Source organism: Gallinula chloropus (assembly GCF_964237585.1).
Source record: "Gallinula chloropus genome assembly, chromosome: 23".
NCBI classification, from domain to species: Eukaryota; Metazoa; Chordata; class Aves; order Gruiformes; family Rallidae; genus Gallinula; species Gallinula chloropus.
The window spans coordinates 40,001-59,456 of record NC_140108.1 but is presented as its reverse complement, the minus strand read 5'-3'; the positions used below and the strand labels follow the sequence as shown (position 1 = coordinate 59,456).

Here is a 19,456-nt window from a genome sequence, read left to right as displayed (position 1 = left end):
CTGGACTCTTACTGCTATGCCACATCACCCTGACTCCACAGCCCTGGGCAGAGCAGCTCCATGCCAGACATGCACACAGAATGACACAAGGCAGAACCCTGTGGACGATGTGACTCCAAGATGGCAAAAATCTGTCAGCAAGAAGGGCTCCTAGACAGGTGACACTGTCAAACAATGCCACCAAGAGCAGACGGGAGGAAGCTCTATGGCAATCCCAGAAGAGAGGGGACTGTAACGGCTCGTTGGAAGAACTTACTGTCAAAATTGTGATGACAGATGCACAAGAAGACCGCCTTCAAGACCTAACGATGGAAAGATGCAAGGAAAAAGCCTCGGGACGTACAAATAGGTGACTGGAGAGCAGAACTCCCAGCAGAGCCTGCAATGATGCCACAAGAGAGGACTGACTGGAAACTTCCAAGATGCGAGGACAAACCGTGCTGTGACCTTGCGAGGCAAACCAAGAGGAGCCACGTGGGCGCTATGCTGATGAGCAAGCATGGGCATTCGAGACCCTAGAGACTATGCCCGAGAGGCACGCTGTGCCCCTTTCAGTGCAAAGAGGATGCTGACACCCAGAGAAGGACTAAGACACAGAAGACACACCAAACAACAAGCGGACAGACAGACATGGGATGGAGCTACCCTGCCTGGCACACCCTGGCATTGTGCTGACAAGTGACCCGCTCCTACCTGTGCAGCATTACCCAGCCTCCCCCACCCCTCCCATTTTTGCTCTCTTCTCTGGCTCCTTCTACTTAACTTTGAGGAGTCCAGAGATCTAAAATCCTTTCGTGACAGGATAAAATGTCTACTGGATGTCTGCTTACTGGGACGCTTTGCTGTGTCAAGCCTCGGGTATCTCCTGTAAAGCAAAAGAGATGGTTAGAACTTTACAGACACAGTCGCCCCTGAGAAAGTGATTGCTGCTTTAGGCCGCTAGTCTCAGCTCACCTGGCCAAGGTCACCGCCAGTGCTGACATCTGCCTTTGCTTGGCACTTTGAGACTTCAGACAAAAAAATTACAGACCGAAATGGATAAGCTAGTCATACAGACACCGGTGGCATCTTACCTTGCGTAACATATGCTGACCTGCTTTCTTATTGCGAATTCATGACCAAAACCTGAAAATTTTCCCTAAACATCAAATTCCTGCACCAAAACATTGACTTCTTGGCCCAAATCATCAAAAATTCTTTCCCCAAACCATCAAGTTCTTCACCCAAAACCTCAAATTTTTGCCCCATCATCCAATTCTTGACAAAAACATTTAGTTCTTGACCCAAAACATCAAAATTTGCCCCAAACATCAATTCCTTGACTCAAAACATCAGCTTCTTGGCCCAAAACAACAAAATTCGGACCCAAACCTCGAACTGTGGACCCAAACCTCAAATTCTTGCTGCAAACCTTCCAATTTTTGACACAAACATCAAATCCTAGAAAAAAACACATCAAATTCCTGACCCAAGCCCCCAAATTCTTCACCCAAAACCTCAAAATTTTGCCACAAATATCAAATCCTTGACTCAAAACATCAAATTCCTGGCCCAAAACATCAAAAATTGTATCACATAAACATCATATTCTTGGCCCAGACCTCAAATTCCTGACTCAAACTATCAGATCCTTACTCTAAATCTCAAATTCTTGCCTCAAAACCTCCAACGTTCACTCTGAAACATCAACATTTGGAGCCAAACCTTGAATTCTGGACCCAAACCTCAAATTCTTGCTCCAAACCCTCCAATTTGTGACCCAAACATCAAATATAAGAAAAAAACTCCATCAAATTCCTGACCCAAACCCTCAAATTCTTGACCCAAACCCTCAAATTCTTGACCCAAACATAAAATTCCTGACGAAAACCTCAAAATCATGAACAAAACATAAAAATTTTGCAATAACCATCAAATTCTTGACCAAAAAATTAACTTCTTGGTCCAAATCATCAACAATTATTTCCCCAGAACGTCAAATTCTTGACCCAAAAAGTCAAATTTTTGATCTAAATCTCAAATTCTTGTCTCAAAACCTCCAACATTTGACTTGAAACATCAACAATTGCATCCAAACCTCAAATTCTTGCCAGGGAACCTCAGAGCTATCTCCATAGTTGCAGGTCGCAGCCCGAGAAGGGCTCCCCAGCCAACATGCCAAACGTCCAGCAATAGCTCCCAGACCAAAGGAGCCAGGACCGAAAGACCTAGCTGGCCTGAAAGCTCCCCAGGTGGCCCACAAGCAGCCCCTAGCATTGTGGCTCTGAGGGCTTTCGTTTGCCAGGGAACCTTGGAGCTATCTCCATAGTTGCAGTTCGCGGCCTGAGAAGCGCTCCCCGGCCAACAAGCCGAACGTGCAGCAATAGCACCCAAAACAAAGGAGCCAGGACCGAAAGACATAGCTGGACAGAAAGCTCCCCAGGCGGCCCACAAACAGCCCCTAGCATTGTGGCTCTGAGGGCTTTCGTTTACCAGGGAACCTTGGAGCTATCTACATAGTTGCAGTTGGTGGCCTGAGAAGCGCTCCCTGACCAACATGCCGAATGTGCAGCAATAGCTCCCAAACCAAAGGAGCCAGGACCGAAAGACATAGCTGGCCTGAAACCTCTCCAAGGAGCCCACAACCCTAACCATAATGGACCTAACCCTGACCCTAACCCTAATCGCTCTAACCCTAACCCTGGCCCTAACCATAACCCTTAACCTGGCCCTAACCCTAAGCCTGGCCTTAACCCTAAGCCTGGCCTTAACCCTAAGCCTAACTCTGGCCCTATTCTCTTACCCTAATGGCCCTAACCTGATAGCCCTAACCCCTAACCCTAACAGTTCTAACCCTATCAGCCCTAACCTAACCCTTACCCTAACCTTAAATCCTGACTCTGATGACCCTAACAACCCTAACCCTGACTCCCCTGACCCCCCTAATAACTCTAACCCTTTGATGAGGCCACCTGGGTGTAGCTACATGCTGACCCTTCACTCTTACTGCTGTGCCAACTCACCCCAACTCTGGGGCCTCGGGCAGAGCAGCTCCACACCAAACACGTACACAGAGTGTGGCTACACAGACCACTGCAGCAACATGACCCCAAGGTGGGAGAAATCTCTCAGTGAGGAGAAGGGCCCTTTCTCCTGCTGCCTCAGCTTAGCATGGAGAAGTCCAGGGATCCCAAATCCCTTCCTGGGAGGAACAGAGATGCACACTGCAGGTCTGCGAACTGGGAGGCGACCCTCAGGTGCCACCTGTAAAATGTAAGAAAAAGTGGTTAGACCTTCACTGACAGGATCTGCTGAACGGAGCCATCCTTCAGGTATGGCACACAACACCTTCCAGCAGTCAGATCTTCACTGCCGGGATCTGCTGAATGGAGCCACACATCTGGTATGGCACACAACACCTTCCAGCAGTCAGATCTTCACTGACAGGATCAGCTGAATGGAGCCACGCTTCAGGTACTGCACACAACACCTTCCACCAAAGCCTGAAGTCTGTAACAGGCCATAAGAGAAATAAAGTCCCAGTGCTTCCAGTCAACAAAGGACCTGCTGCAACCTGTACTGGTTCTAGAAGGATCACGGTTCTCTGAGAACAATGAGGAAAAGCCATAAACTGGCCTGTAACCTGGAAGATAGTTGCCTTTGATACCCATTACTTTATTAGGAAATGCTAAAAGTCTATATGCAGGCAAAAGGCTTACTCAAACCCCAGCTAAATAAGCTTGTCACCAGACCTAGTAACAGAAGTGGTGTTAATGGCTTACAGTTTAAAGAGCAAAGCTGGTGAAATAAAACCCCAACAGTCCATCTTGTGCAAAGCCAGGAATGCTGGTAAGGTGCTATGCACCCAGAAGCAAAACATCAACAACTGACTATATAGGATTGCGTTGCCTTAAAAAGACCCTGAGAAGGCAAAGCAAAATACACAAACCAAACATGAGCAAAGTTACATAAGTACTTTTGACTAGGTAGATACTGGTCACACATAGCTAGTTGTAAAACTCTTACCTTAAATTCATGAACCAAGACAACAGCAGCAACTCAAATGCTTCAACTTCAGCATAGAAACCAGACCCCTCTGACTGGAAGCCCAAAGCAGAATGAACTGCCCCAGGCAAGACAGGTGCCTCACCCACTGCCCTTCCCACAGGGGCCTGGGAAAGGGGAGGATACTGCCTGCAGAAGGATTAAAAGCAGCTGGAGGAGCAGGTGTGGCTCTTCTGATCTGAGTGGTTTATCAGAGGTGGGGTGCTGAATGGATCCTTGCTGAAAACATGCTGTACTGAATCTTTATACCGATGATTAAACTGGTTATGTAAATAACCATGTCTTTACTAAAATATGGATAGGAAATACTAAAGAGAGTGTTAAACTTCTGTTGCAGCTTTATGAGGCTTGTGGAAAATGCTGGGAAATGTTGCTTTTGCAAATTGAAAAGGGTTACTGTATTTTCTGTAGAAGAATTTAGGATATATAGAAACTCTTGGTTAACTGAACAAAACTGAACTTTATTGGTGTACACAGCTGTAGCAACAATAGAAATCAGCCACAACCAAAACCAAAACCAAAATAACAAGAGCTCCTAACAGTGCATAGAATTCTATCACACGGCATCGTTCACACATCGCCACGGCATCTGCAACCCTGCGCCGAGAAGCAGGGGTCCTCTGCCTAGAAGTAAAGAAATAACAGAACAGGAAAACCTTGATTCTTTCTAAACCAACTATCTGAGTTTGAAGAGACCTCTCAGTCTCACTAACACCCACCTCTCTGGTTCCTCCGGGAGGTGAAACCGCACATGTTGGGTAGGCTGTGACGACCTGAAAGTCTAATGGAAAGGGAACAACAATACACCACTATAGCCATAGCAAGGACATTGTCCCTACTGCCTGGCTATAGTGCTGTAGAAAGGAAACCTTACCACTCCTGGAGTTAACGGACGAGGGTCAGGGGGAGGGATTTGAGGTCTCGTCTTCTCCAACACCAGCCATTTTCTGCTGCTCCAGTGCTTGTTCACCTAACTGTGTGCTTTTGGAAATGCGCATGCGCAGTTTTCCCTCACCACCTCCACACAGAAACTACTAGAAAAGGAAGCTCACGCATGTGTGAACCCAGTGAACACAGTAGTTCTGCCATAATAATGGCGCATGACAAAAAAGAAGACTCCAGCCGGTTTTGACCAGGCCTGGAGACCCACCTAAAGCTTAATTTGCTAAGTAATGGGTGATGGGGTGGGAAAGCTGTGGACTTATGTCTCAACATTGCTGAAATATTGCATTAAGACCCTTGTAAAGGGTTAAGGAAGGCGTGCTAACAGGATAGCTTGAAGTGCCACAGTGGTGACCTCCCATAAACAATGCCTCGCTTGAGCAACTCTGCCTCACTGATAAAGAAGAAACACCAATTGGGACATAAGTTTGAGTCTAATACCATATTTTAAGTAAAATACACACTCAAGGACTATGTGCTCTGTGGATATAAAATGACTTCTTTGACAAGTTCCTGTACCCCCCTCCTCCTTATCTGTTCATGAATTCCTTGCCTGTCTCTAATTGGTCACAAATGCAGGCAAAGCATTTCATTGTCACTAGTTCAAGCTCCCCCTTGTCCTTGAAGGTACACAAAACCTGCTGAAACCAAACTTGTAGTTTAGATCAGAGTCAAGGGGTAACTGAGTCTGCGCAAGACAGAAGGTTACTTGCGGTGACGAAGAGGAGCCATCCGACTTCATCCCCATGACCCTCAACGACCACCACCAAACAGCAGTGCACAGGCACAGCTGGGAGGAGTTGATGGAAATCACTTCTTGGAACTCATTTTAATATGAAGCGGGACAGGTTATGAATATGTACAGGTGTGTGAGGTAACCTAATGATTTTTGGATGAGGATATGGTATAAAAGTGCTACAAACTCTGACCAACGGTGTGCCGACTGTGTTAGGTCACCCGCTCTTGCAAGAATGTGTAATAAATGACTGTTTCACTAACGTGTCTGCCTCAAGTCCTTTCTTTAGGACCACTGGCATTTCTAACACTCCTTATCACTGACAGGTCCACCTTCCTTGGGATGCTGGGCTCACAAGTCACACCCTTGCTGTCACTTATTTCGTTCTCCTTATCAGCTTTCCCTCCGAGCATCTTGCAGTGCCCAGTGATTGAACTGACTCTTATACGCTCCCCCCCCCCCCCATCAAACGTGCCAGTGCTGTGGGAGCAGCCTGTGCAGTTTGCTCTGTACCCAGATCACAAACGTTCGCTCCACACGCTGAGCTCCTGAGCTCCTTTTTTAATTCTTTCCCCCCCTCCCTCCGTTCTGCAGCTCCTGGTGCCCCCGCGCCGAGAAGGCCCCTGGCTGGGTTCGGCCGTTCCCGGCCGGTGGGTTCGGCAATTCCCGTTCAGTGCGTTCGGCAATTCCCGGCGGGTTCGTCAATTTCCGGCGGGTTCGGCGGCCGGTTGCGCGTCGCCGTTGCCCGGGCAGCCGGTCCGGCCAGTCCCGGGCGGGGCCGTTAAACGCTTTCGAACTCCCCGCTCCGTTTCCCGGGACACGCGTCCTGCCCACCCGCCGCTCTCGCTCAGTCGAGCCTTCGGCCATGGCTGAGCCGGTCGGTGCTGCGGGAGCGGGAGAGGAGACCGGCCCCGAGCGCCGGGAGAGCGCTGAGCAAAGGGCTCGGTAAGCCCCGGGAGCCTCCGTCCTCCCACCCGCTGAGCTGGGGGGAGGAGACCGGAGGGGGAACCTGCCCAGGGGCCTGGCCACTGGCCGGTCACACCCACCTGCGTCCCCCGGGCCACGGAGCCTGCGTTTTGGGGGCGGAGAGAGAGAGGAGAGAGCCGCCCCTCTCCTCCGGCACCGCCGGGGAGAGCTCAGCAGCTCCCGCAGCGCCCACGCACGGCCCGGGCGGCGGCTGCTCGCCGCCGAGCTCCCCGCCGAACCCTCGCCCGGGGCTTTCCGAAGGCGGGGGAAGAGGGAAGCGTCCCGCCCAGCCGGAGGAGGGGCCGGCCGGCCGGGAAGCAGGAGGCAGAGCCGGGGGAGGGGGGGTGGACACGGCCCAGCCCACCCAGCCCGGCGCTGGCGAGGGAGGCCCCACCCGCGGGAGGGGGAGCAGCGTGACCGCCCCTGGCCCCGCCCCTTGGGTTCTCTGGGCTCTCCCTCCCCTGACAGGCAGCTGTAGGAGGCAATGGAGGGGCTGCTCCGCAGGGTCGTGGGAGGGGCGGCAGGGCCGTGCCGGGCGTCGCACGGGATGGGCGCGTTTCCACCGCAGGCTGCCGGGGCCCGTGTACCAATGGCTGCTGGGGGTCCTCGGCGCCCCCCGAGCCGTCTGCGGCCTCGCCGCCGCTCAAGGGGCCGCCCCCCAAGTCAGGGAGCCGCCCCGACACTGTACGGCCACTGAGAGCCTCGTCCCGTCCCGAGTCCCCGCGGCCTCTCGGGGTGCGGCCTGTGGGACCTGTCCCCCCACTCCCCTCCGAGCCAGCCCGGAGCGCGGCGCCTCGGCCGCCTCTCCTCGGCGTTAGAGCCCAGGGCGGAGCGGAGCTGGGTGTCCCCCCGCCCCGAAAACGCCCCTGGCAAACCCGCCCCCCTCCCCAGCCGGTTGGCTGTTCTGTCTGTGAAGCGGGAGTTTGAAAAGAAACGGGACCTGGGAGTGTGTGTGGGGCAGGAGCAGAGGGGTGTCTGTGTGTGTGTCTGTGTGTGTGTCTGTGTGTGTGTCTGTGTGTCTGTGTGTGTGTGTCTGTGTGTGTCTGTGTGAGTCTGTGTGTGTCTGTGTGTGTGTGAGTGTGTGTGTGTGTGTCTGTGTGTGTGTGTGTGTGTGTGTGTGTGTGTGTGTGTCTGTGTGTGTCTGTGTGTGTGTGAGTGTGTGTCTGTGTGTGTGTGTGTCTGTGTGTGTGTGTGTCTGTGTGTGTGTGTGTCTGTGTGTGTGTGTGAGAGTCTGTGTGTGTCTGTGTGTGTGTCTGTGTGAGTGTGTGTGTGTCTGTGTGTGTGTCTGTGTGTGAGTCTGTGTGTGTGTGTGTCTGTGTGTGTGAGTCTGTGTGTGTCTCTGTGTGAGTGTGTGTGTGTGTGAGTCTGTGTGAGTGTGTGTGTGAGCGTGTGTGTGTGTGTCTGTGTGTGTCTGTGTGTGTCTGTGTGTGTCTGTGTGAGTCTGTGTGTGTGTGAGTGTGTGTCTGTGTGTGTGTGTGTCTGTGTGTGTGTGTGAGAGTCTGTGTGTGTCTGTGTGAGTGTGTGTGTGTGTCTGTGTGTGTGTCTGTGTGAGTGTGTGTGTGTCTGTCTGTGTGTGTGTGAGTCTGTGTGTGTGTCTGTGTGAGTGTGTGTGTGTCTGTGTGAGTGTGTGTGAGTCTGTGTGTGTGTGAGTCTGTGTGTGTGTGTGTCTGTGTGTGTGTGTGTCTGTGTGTGTGTCTGTGTGTGTCTGTGAGTCTGTGTCTGTGTGAGTCTGTGTCTGTGAGTCTGTGTGTGTCTCTGTGTGAGTGTGTGTGTGTGTGAGTCTGTGTCTGTGTGTGTGTGTCTGTGTGTGTGTGTCTGTGTGTGTCTGTGTGTGTGTGTCTGTGTCTGTGTGTGTGTCTGTGTGTGTCTGTGTCTGTGTGTGTGTCTGTGTGTGTGTGTGTCTGTGTGTGTGTCTGTGTCTGTGTGTGTCTGTGTCTGTGTGTGTGTCTGTGTCTGTGTGTGTGTCTGTGTGTGTGTCTGTGTGTGTGTCTGTGTGTGTGTCTGTGTCTGTGTGTGTCTGTGTCTGTGTGTGTGTGTCTGTGTGTGTGTCTGTGTCTGTGTGTGTGTCTGTGTGTGTCTGTGTGTGTGTCTGTGTGTCTGTGTGTGTGTCTGTGTGTGTGTCTGTGTCTGTGTCTGTGTGTGTCTGTGTCTGTGTGTGTCTGTGTCTGTGTGTGTCTGTGTGTGTCTGTGTGTGTCTGTGTGTGTCTGTGTGTGTCTGTGTGTGTGTCTGTGTGTCTGTGTGTGTGTCTGTGTGTGTGTGTGTCTGTGTGTGTGTGTCTGTGTGTGTGTGTCTGTGTGTGTGTGTCTGTGTGTGTGTGTGTGTGTGTCTGTGTCTGTGTGTGTGTGTGTCTGTGTGTGTGTGTCTGTGTGTGTCTGTGTGAGTGTGTGCGTGTGTGTCTGTGTGTGTCTGTGTGTTTGTGTTTGTGTGTGTGTCTGTGTGTGTCTCTGTGTGTGTCTGTGTCTCTGTGTGTGTGTGTCTGTGTGTCTGTGTGTGTGTGTGTGTCTCTGTGTGTGTGTCTCTGTGTGTGTGTGTGTCTGTGTGTGTGTCTGTGTGTGTGTCTGTGTGTGTGTCTGTGTGTGTGTGTGTCTGTGTGTGTGTGTGTGTGTCTGTGTGTGTGTCTGTGTGTGTGTGTGTGTGTCTGTATGTGTGTGTCTGTGTGTGTGTGTCTGTGTGTGTCTGTGTGTGTGTGTCTGTGTGTGTCTGTGTGTGTCTGTGTGTGTCTGTGTGTGTCTGTGTGTGTGTCTGTGTCTGTGTGTGTGTGTCTGTGTGTCTGTGTGTGTGTGTCTGTGTGTGTGTGTCTGTGTGTGTGTGTCTGTGTGTCTGTGTGTGTGTGTGTCTGTGTGTGTCTGTGTGTGTCTGTGTGTGTCTGTGTGTGCTTCCGCTGCAAAGAGTTTTTCCAGGTCATCTGGCTGGGACGGGCTGTAAGGTGCCACAGGTGTTCCCAGGTCCTCTGTGTGAGTCCTTGCACGGAGCTCTCAGAAGGGAATTATCCCAGTGTGGCAGGAGAATTCGCGGTACCTTGGCTGGGAGAGGCAGGGGATGCTCTGCCGTGGCTCTGTGTGTGTCTGAGATGATCCCAATCAACTTGGAAGGGGAACTACAGCAACTAGCTTTGGAAGTTTGCTTGTGGGAAGCTCAGCTGTGGTTGTAAATCCCTGTTCTGTGTGTTCTTTCCTCAGCCCTCAGCCAGTTGCAGAACATCCTGACGGGCAGGAACCACAGCAGCTGCAATCAGGTGCCGCCCATGACAGAGGTATTTCACAGCCCTGGTTCTTCTGGGGTTTGGTGTCCCTTGGGAAACTGTGGGGGGTCTGAAACTGCAGAAGGGTGTGCAGCTTGGAATGAATTCCACTGCTTTGGGTGGGGTTAAGGTGGTGTGTGTGGAGGTTTTGCCCTACCAAAGTCCAAATGCCCACCACGCCGCTTGCTCACTCCCCTTTGTTAGAAATGCCAAAGGTCCTAAGAAAGGACTCGCAGTGACATACTAGTGAAGCAGTAATTTATTATACCTTCCTGCAAGAGAGGGTGACCGAGCAAAGTAGGCAGACCTGTGGTCAGAGTTTACAGCATTTTTATACCATATTCCCATCCGAAATCCCTCCCCTGTTTATCTATGGATTAGGTGTTTCCAAGGTTTACAGGCTCAACCAAGGCGCCTTCTTCACATGCTGCATTTCTGGCAGGTTCCTGCTTTCCATTAATATTTATGGACTTACTAAGTTACCTTACATAGCCCTTAACTGTTGCCTATCTGTTTTGTCTGGGTCCAGTGAAGCCAAATGTGGACCATCAAATGCTTGCATATATCTCACTGCTTAGGCAGCTGAATAGTGGGGCTTGATTGGGACTTGATTTAGTCTGTTGATCTGGCAGTTACCCTACAAAACAGAGCAGCTGGATATTTAAACTTGTATTGAAGACTACATTACAACAATCGCAAGCCCCCCAAAATAAGCCAAACACACTTCTTGTGAAATGATGTTAAATGGCCTGGAGTACAAAGTGAAATCTGTTTCAGTTGCTCAGGTGAGACTGTCAGCTTGGTTAATGAAAAGGAATTTTATTTCTTCTCCAATCCCTGTATGTTATACTGGTCTGTTTATAACACCACAAAGAACATGGAATCCCCACAGAAGAAAGTAAAAGTAAAATACTTCTCAAAATAACAAATGTGAAAATTTGTTTGAGCCTGGCAAAGTTTGGGAGCCAGGACGTGAGCTGATTCCAGACTACTTTAAATCCCCATGGTGTATCATCTTGAGTTACTTGGTAAAGAATCTTTGTTTGCTTCCACATGTTATTTAAATCTGTTTCAATTTCTTTTTCTGATTTATGTATGCACAATAGCTTTGATGTATTACCATGCACACACCTTTTTCTTTGGCCAGTGGCAGGTCTATGGCCATCTGATTGTGTCTAACTACGTTACTGAAGGAGGAAACTTGTAATTGCAATTGTGTCCCTTTGGAGTAACTCCATGCTAGCAGATATATTAACTACAGCTTTTTCCAGTTCACTTACTCCAAGCTCTGGGAGGAATGCCCTTGCACAGTCATGAGAAGCAGTTGGCCATACTATTAGGGGATTTATTCCCCTTTTATATATTTTCCCCCGAGGGAAGTTCCTGGTGGAGGATGTGAGTGATTAAATATTCAGGAATTAGGTATCCTAAAGTACGTGTTCTGTGGGGATGGGCAGAGAGCAACACGCAATTCGATAGGAGTTTTAGGTGAAGCCATTTTATTGGGTGAGATCCCACAGATTATAGACCTTTATTACTGCAAAGGTGGCAAGCTAAAACCTGCTAATGGGTTACACATCCTGTTCACATCGTACTGATTGGTCAGTGATTATAAGGAGCTCTGATAACCCTGTCTTATAGCTGAATGTCGTTACTTTACCTTTGATGCCTAAAAGCATCCACACACCTGCTGGTTTTGACCATGTTCTTATGGCTGGTTCTTAACATGTTCCGTTACTCCCAAGTACCTTCCCATAACTGCTTCTTGGTCTAGGGCAGCCTGTGCCCCTGTCATCAATGCCGCTGTGTTTTGAGAATGTGATTATTAGGATCCTCTCAGCGTGAGTAACTTTTCCTCTCTCATGGGAACAGAAGAATATTGTCAGGGCCTAAGTCTTGGGAGAAGAGAACTAGGCTGCTGGCAAGCCTGCTGTCCTCTCCAACAATTCCCCCTTTTTGTATTTGTGTTACCAAACCTGCCTGCAGAGGTTTCTGCAGGGCCCTTTGCAGAAAGCTGAACAAACATGGCAGGAAGAGTAAGACAACCACTATGACTGCTAAAACCAGCAATCCGGTTTTGGCCATTGACAATAATCCCCATCCTGACATTCCCCACTCAGGAAACCAATTGTCCAGTGCAAAGAATCCTTTTTCTTGTTGTATCTTTTGTGTTTGATCTGTTAATTTCTGAATGCTGGCATGAATGGACTGAGAGTGGTCAGACAGATTCCTGCAGCACGTGCCATCAGAATCTTGACAGCTGTGTCCGTGAGCCAGGAACAGATCAGTTGCTGCAGGATTCTGTGAGGTGGCAGGTCTCACAGAATCCACATCCGTGGCCAAGTGCCTTGGCTACCTTTGCTGTTGTATTTGTTTGCTTTGCCAGTCAGGAGTATCTGGGTGTAGGTAACAACAGCTTCTCTTCTGGTACAGGCAGCCATTATTGTCAGTGATCTTAGGCTGTGGGGAAGTCACTGTTTCACTAATTTTCAGGTGTATTTTAAAGACTGTTAAATAGTTCAGTATGTCCCATAACAAAACTTGAGTCCACCATGGCTGCAGTTGGAACACTTGACTTCAGTTCCTGGGGTCAGGATCTGTTCCTGGTTCCTGCAGGCTTGCTTTCTTCTGGATGCACAGCTTTATCCACTTGGCTGCTCCCCACTTGGTTCCCATATCTGTAATGACACAGGCAGATCTCCTTCCCCAAGTTAGTACCTGTAGCTTCATTTCTTCCTAACACCTGACACTGACTTTCTTTGATCGCTTCCAAATCTCCTTTTAAACCTACTCCATGTTTCAGCATTGGAGGTGCCAAACTGTCCTATGGCAGACTTAAACAGTTCAAAACAGAAAGAGCTTTGTTTAGTCCACCAGCTGGGGAGATGTCCTTCCCTCCCCCTTTTTGTTTGTGAAGCAAATGCTTGAGAGTTTGATTCCTGACATGGGGAATGCCCCAGAGCTGGCAGAAGGTTTGTGTTGCCTGTGCTGTATATCCTGGGCCACTGTCGGGTCTGATTTCAGGGGGTACCCCAAGTGCTGCTGTGGCAGAGCGCACGTGGCGTTGGACATGTTTACTAGATCCCCCTTTGTGCAGTTGCCCCACATTGCCAGAGAAAAGGGATCTAGACAAACACGGACATACTTTTGCCCTCCAAATTCTGGGAGGTGGGTAACGTCCACTTGCCAGGCTTCTAGTGGGCCTGTGCCACGAGGACTGACACCAGGGGCAAGGCCACTGGTGAACTGCTGGCAGTCCAGGCACGACTGTACAATCCCTTTAGCCTCAGCAACTGACAGGTGGTGTTGTCGCTGAAGCACCCTGGCAGACTGATGAAAGGATTCATGTGATGTCCGAGCCTGTGCACAGCGCTCTGCTGAGGGAGCAGCCCACGCTGGTGCTGCCAACCTGTCTGCTCTCTCATCGCCTTCTGCCAGACCTTGAGTTAGTGCAGTGGGGCTGCAAATATGGGTAATAAAGTACTGATGCTGTCGGTTAGACAGGAGGAGCCAGAATTCCTTAACCAACCTGTACAATCTCTGGTCTGAAACCCCTTTCAATAGTGCCCGTTCCATGCGGGTCACTATTCCCACCACACACAGGGAGTCACAGACTGTATGAACCGGTTCAGCTTTCCACTTGTCAAACACTTGTACAGCCGCCTGCAGCTCCAACTGCTGAGCTGAGGCTGGGGCTCCTTTTAATATCAAATGCTGCCATTCTCCATTCTCTTGCCCTGTCATTGCAGCCTTCTGAGTTCTGCCTCCCCCATCAGTAAATACTGTAACACCCCGAACCGGACGCCCAGACAACAAGGGCTTTTCTTCTGTTTGACAGTTCTGTGGTACTGTAGAGACTCTGTGTGGTGGGTAATGCACTTTCACTTCCCCTGCATAGTCTAATAAAGCTATTTGCAGGGCAGTGCTGTTCCTCAAGGCTTTTTACACTGACCTGGGCTGTCGCCTCCAAACACAGAGTCACAGTTCCCTTTGGCTGCATTGGCAAAAACACCCATTCTAACAGCCTTAAGGGATCTTTGTCATTAGTCCCCTGCATTATAATAGCAAACACATGCTCTGTTTGATTAATGACTGTGACTCCTATGTCCCAGTCAGGATCCTATCGATGGGTATTAATAACTTCCAGGGCCTTTTCAGCTGCTTCTGACAGGATTCTGGGTGCTCCTGCACCACCTCCTCCCTTCAGCAATGCCACTAAAGGTTCCAGTTCCCTATTTGTAATGCCAGACAATGGTCTAACCCAGTTAATATCTCCGAGCAGCTTTTGAACATCATTTACCATGCTGACCTCAGCTGGGATCTCAATCTTTTGGGGTGTTACGGTACTTTTATCAATCTGCCACCCCAGATATTTCCACACTGGCTTCTTTTGAATCTTCTCTGGAGCAATCTGTAACCCCTTGCTTTTCAAATGCCCTGTGAACTCATGAATCCAACTGTCAATGCTCAAGTTTTTTCCTGCAATCAGCCTCTCCTCCATGTCATGAGAGAAGATGAGGTCAGGATGGGCTTTTCGTACTGGAGCCAGTGCCCAGGGTACATGAGCCTGGCACACAGTGGGTGAATGTTTCGTGCCTTGTGGGAGCACCACCCAATGATTCCTCTCCATGGGTTCATTTTTGTTTGTAGCAGGGACTGAAAAGGCAATTTTTCCTAATCATCAGGGTGTAGAGGAATAGTGAAAAAACAATCTTTGAGCTCAGTGATGAAAACGCCCCCGTTTTTAGGTCTGCTGTCTGGAGGGGTCAGCCCGGGCTGCCAAGCTCCCAGCTCTCCCATCCCTGGAGGGACTTTCCTTAACTCGTGCTCCCAGCGCCATCTCCCGTCCTTTCCAGGAATGGCACCAAGAGGCGTGTTCCAGGGCCTTGTGGCAGGCGGGATGTGTCCCTTAGCCAGTGGCTCCCGTGTTGGATCGTGTCGGTGGGCAAGTGGCTGTGCGGGTCACAGCCCCTGATCAGCCCCAGCGGGGTTTCTGTTCCCAGGGTCAGTGTTTCCCGGGAGCTGCCCCCTGTCACTGGCGGCTCTCAGAGCCCCTTTCGCTCTGTCCCCAGCCCTGCTCTCTGGGGATAAGCGCATCCCTGACCCTGCAGCACAGGCGAACAAACGCTGCGAACCGTCTCCTCAGCCAAACGACGCTGCGAGACGCGAGGTGCCGCCTCCGCCCCGCGGGGATGGGGGGGGGGGGTGTGGTGCAGCGATGTCTTGCGGCGATGACGTCACTCGCAGAGCCACCAGGACCTCCTCCCGGCGGGGCCGAGATTGGGGGGGGGGGGTGTGTGTTGGGGGCCGCGGCTCTGCGGCTGCCGCGTCCCTTGCGCAGCGGCGCCAGGACCGGGCGCCGCGCCGTTTCCACGCTCCCACCTCTCCCCCCCCCCCGTCCCGCTGTCAACTTTCTCCCCCACCCGCTCGTTCCCGGGTTAGCTTTTCGTTAGAAATGGCAAAGGTAAACCCAGGACTCTCGGTAGACACGTCAGTGAAGCAGTAATTTATTACACGTTCTTGCAAGAGCGGGTGACCCAACAAAGCAGGCACACTTTTGGTCAGAGCCTGCAGCCTTTTTATACCATATCCCTGCCACCCATCCATACATACTCATCGCCTGTCCCGCTTCGGATTAGAATGAGTTCCAAGAGGTGATTTCCATAAAGTCCTCCCAACGGCGTCTGCGCACTGTCTCACGCTGGTAGTCGTTGGGGGTCTCAGCGATGAAGGTTCGGAGTCTTCCTCAGGTTGAACTTTTCACCTCCTTCCTGTTTTTTCCAAAATTCTACCGGCTCAACCAAGGCGCCTTCGTGTCTGTCAGGGTCCTGTGTTATGTTATCCCTTTTTGTCTTGTGCCCCTTTGAAGTTACATGTGAGCTTGCAGATGCTTGCCTTGATCTTTACTTCTCAGGCAACTGAGTTAGAGGGACATGGGCCTGGAGCTGAAGGAAGTCAAAGCTCGATACGGGTTTCAGTTATGTGCATGTTGATTTTGTAGCCTCTGAAAAGGTTTGGTATCTTTACTAATGGGCGATTCCACCCCTGGTCAAAATTATTAGATTTCTTAGGTGGTATCGAGACCCCACATTGTTTTGCCTGTTTTGCCTGTTTGCCTGGATGTGGTAATTTGTGCCCCATTATCAATTAGCATGGTCGAAGCCTGTTTGTTGGGCCTGATTTCCTTAAGTTCCAGCCCATGTCCTCAGTCACGATTTAAGCCCTTATCTCATTGTCCAGGATCAGCTGTATCTTATGTACTCAAATTGAACCCTTATTTGAGAACAGTGTTCCCCCTTATTTTATGTGCTATCCTAAATTCCCTACAAAGGATTTCTGATGAGGCAGCCTGAGTCCTCTAAGTCAGTAAAAAATAGAAGCCTTTTTCAGTTTGCAAAAGCAACATTTCTTAGCACTTTCCACATTTTCCCTGGTAGTTTCTGCGATTGAGCAGCAATTGAGTTCCCTTCATTTGGAATCCACATCCCCAGATGGGGCTGTTTTTCCTGCTCTGACGCCACCTGACGTGCCCAGGCTCAGACGAGCCGTCTCTCTGGAGTCTCTGGGTCATCAGGAGACAGTGGTTTATGGTTGAGTTCCTTGGGAGGCGTAGGCAGGAGGGGTGGGTGTAGAGACCAAGTGGGTCCCTGGTCTGATGGCAGCGAGGCGGCTTCTGGACCGTCTCCGTAGGGCTTTTGTCCATGTGCACAGGCTCCTTGTCAGTGTCCATGGGCTCAGGAGGTGCCGTGGGGACAACACTGACCGGTGCTTTAGTCGGTGTTTCTTTGTATCCGTAGTCTTGGGGTGGGGGGCCGGGCGGTGCTGGGGCTGGGGGCTCAAACCCTTTCCCAGCAGGCCATGCCGTTGCCGCCAGAGCTTTCACAGCTCCCGAGGCGGCTGCCTGCTCCGCCTTTATGTCCTCCGGAGTAGAACCCACAAGTCTCCAAGCAGCAACCAGTCTCTTTGCCTTCTTGTCTCCCCTCCAGACTGCATCCCATAATCGATCCCCCACCCCTTGCCAGGTGTTGATGCTGAGCGCTGAGTGTGGTTCGACTCCAGCTCCATGGTCAAGACACCACTGCAGCAGATGCTCCAGCCTCGGCTCATCCTATTTTATGCCTCTTTGAAAGGGTTGTTGCTAAAATCCTGCCTGTGGCCCTTTCCAGGCTGGATAACTTATTCCCCACAGCTGTAACAGCCACTCACCTTCTCAGGCGTGTCGCTGCAGCTGTCGGGCTCTTTTTACTCGGGAGTGATGAACCCAGGTGGGTCGCTCTCGCACCGTGGTGGCTGTGACAGTTGGTAACAGCACCTGCTATGGGCCGTCCCACTTTCCCTGAAGAGGATCAGCTGAAAAATTTTTAATAAAAACCCCATCTCCAGGATTAAAAGGGTGTATAGGGTAGTCTAAACCTTTGGCTCTGGTTTCCAAAACACTCTTCTTATTAATTTGTTTCAAGTGTTTTCCTAGAGATATCATATAATTCTGTAAATAAGAATCTCCTAACTGATCTAGATCCTCTCCTTTCTATCTGCTGTGATATGGGCTTCCATGTAACATTTCAAAAGGACTTAGATTCTCTTTAGCTCTAGGCTTTACACGTATCCTGAGCAGAGCTATGGGTAATGCTTGACACCAATACAAGTTTGCTTCTTGGCAAATTTTAGCTATTTGCTGTTTTATTAAATGGTTCATCTTCTCCACCTGTCCACTCGCTTGTGGCCTGTAAGGAGTGTGTAGTTGCCAGTCAGTTCCCAATAGCTTGCTCACTTGCTGTACTCCCTGCACACAGAAGTGTGATCCTCCATCTGATGAAATGACCCCAAATCGAGGTATTCTTTCATTTAGCAGTACCTTAGTTACTTCTCTTGCTTTGTTAGTTCTGCAAGGGAAAGCTTCTGGCCATCCAGTAAAAGTATCTGTCAGTACCAACAGGTATGGATAACCCCCTTTTCTTTGGAGTTCAGACAAATCAATTGGCCAGGTTTCTCCAGGAGTATTTCCCTTTCCAATCGTACCCCATTTTATTCGATTCCCTGTATTAGGATGATTTCTTCAGCACACTGCACGTTGCTGTGTGATCTGTTGAACAGTTGTGCACATATTTTTCCCTATCCACTTTTGACTTAAATATTCCTATAAAGTATCTGCTCCCCAATGGGTTTCATCATGTTCTTTCTTAACCAAATTCCAAATGAGATTGGAGGGCATAATTATCCTTCCATCCTCTAAAAGTGCCCATCCTTTAGAGGGTACTTTAAGTTCTGACATGAATTCCTGATCTGATTTAGAATATTTAACATTTTCCTGATCACATAATTCAAGTTCATAGTCTTTACTGGTTGAAACCAGAGTTAAAATTTGATTTCCAGATGTCCTTTCTGCAGCCTGCTTAGCTTCATGATCGGCCAGTCTGTTACCTTTTTCTGGATCAGTGTTAGTTTTGGTATGTCCCCGACAGTGGAGAATGGCAACCCTGGCTGGTGGTTGTACTGCTTCTAATAAGAGAAGTATTTCTCCTGCATGCTTAATGTGTTTCCCTTGACTTGTTAAAAGTCCACGTTCTTTCCAAATCGCTCCATGGGCAGCACAACTCCAAAAGCATTCTTGGACTCTGTCCATATATTTATCCTTTTTCCTGCTGCAAGTTCCAGTGCTCTGGTGAGGGCACTGATTTCTGCTTTTTGGGCTGAAGTTCCAGTAGGAAAAGGATTTGATTCTCTTACCTGGTCAGTAGTGGTCACTGCATACCCAGCCTTAGGGATACCTTGTCGGACGAAACTACTGCTGCCTGTGAACCAGGAATCTTGGGCACCTTCTAAAGGTTCTTCCTTCAAATCAGGTCTGCTAGAATACACAGCTTCCATAGTCTCCAAGCCTTTGTGTACCAGTGGTTCGGTTGTAGTTTCACCGAGAAAAGCAGCTGGATTCACAGTGTTAGTTACTTTAATCAGACTCCACAAGAATAGCTTGATATGTCAGAAATCTGGATGGGGAAAGCCAATGACTTCCCTTTTGTTCCAGAAGAGCAGACAGTGTGAGAGACCATTGCTGTTATCTTCTGTCCTAAAGTGAATTTCCGGGTTTCTTCAATGTTAAGAATCCCAGCAGCTCCTGCTTGTAAACACCCTGGCCATCCCTTGCTCACTTCATCCAGCTGTTTAGAGAAGTTTGCCACCGCTCTTTTATAAGGTCCTAAATGCTGAACCAGGGTTCCCAGGGCTACTCCTTGTTTCTCATGCGAGAAGAGCAAGAAGGGTTTAGTCACGTGTGGTAGCCCTAAGGCTGGAGCTCTCATGAGTTCCTTTTTTACTGTATTAAAAACGTTCTGAGCCTCTTTTGTCCACACCAGTCAGACAGAATTAACTTCAAGAGTTCATACAGAGGCTTGGCTATTAATCCATGACTGTAAATCCACAACCGACACCAGCCCGTCATTCCCATAAAGGTTCTGAGTTCTCTTCCCCTCTGAGGAAGAGGGGTCTTACAGATGCTTCTTTTGTTTGGGACCCAACTCCTGTTCTC

At 49.8% G+C, this 19,456-nt stretch overlaps 1 pseudogene across 1 annotated transcript in view; it reads left to right on the top strand.

The window, feature by feature from the left end:
- Positions 1 to 19,456, top strand: part of LOC311200260 — a 53,035-nt pseudogene that overhangs the window by 4,792 nt on the left and 28,787 nt on the right. Inside the window, exons 6-8 of the transcript in view lie at positions 6,317 to 6,437; positions 6,574 to 6,667; positions 9,869 to 9,942. The product of the transcript in view is annotated as an uncharacterized misc_RNA (transcript). The remainder of the gene's footprint in view (positions 1 to 6,316; positions 6,438 to 6,573; positions 6,668 to 9,868; positions 9,943 to 19,456) is intronic.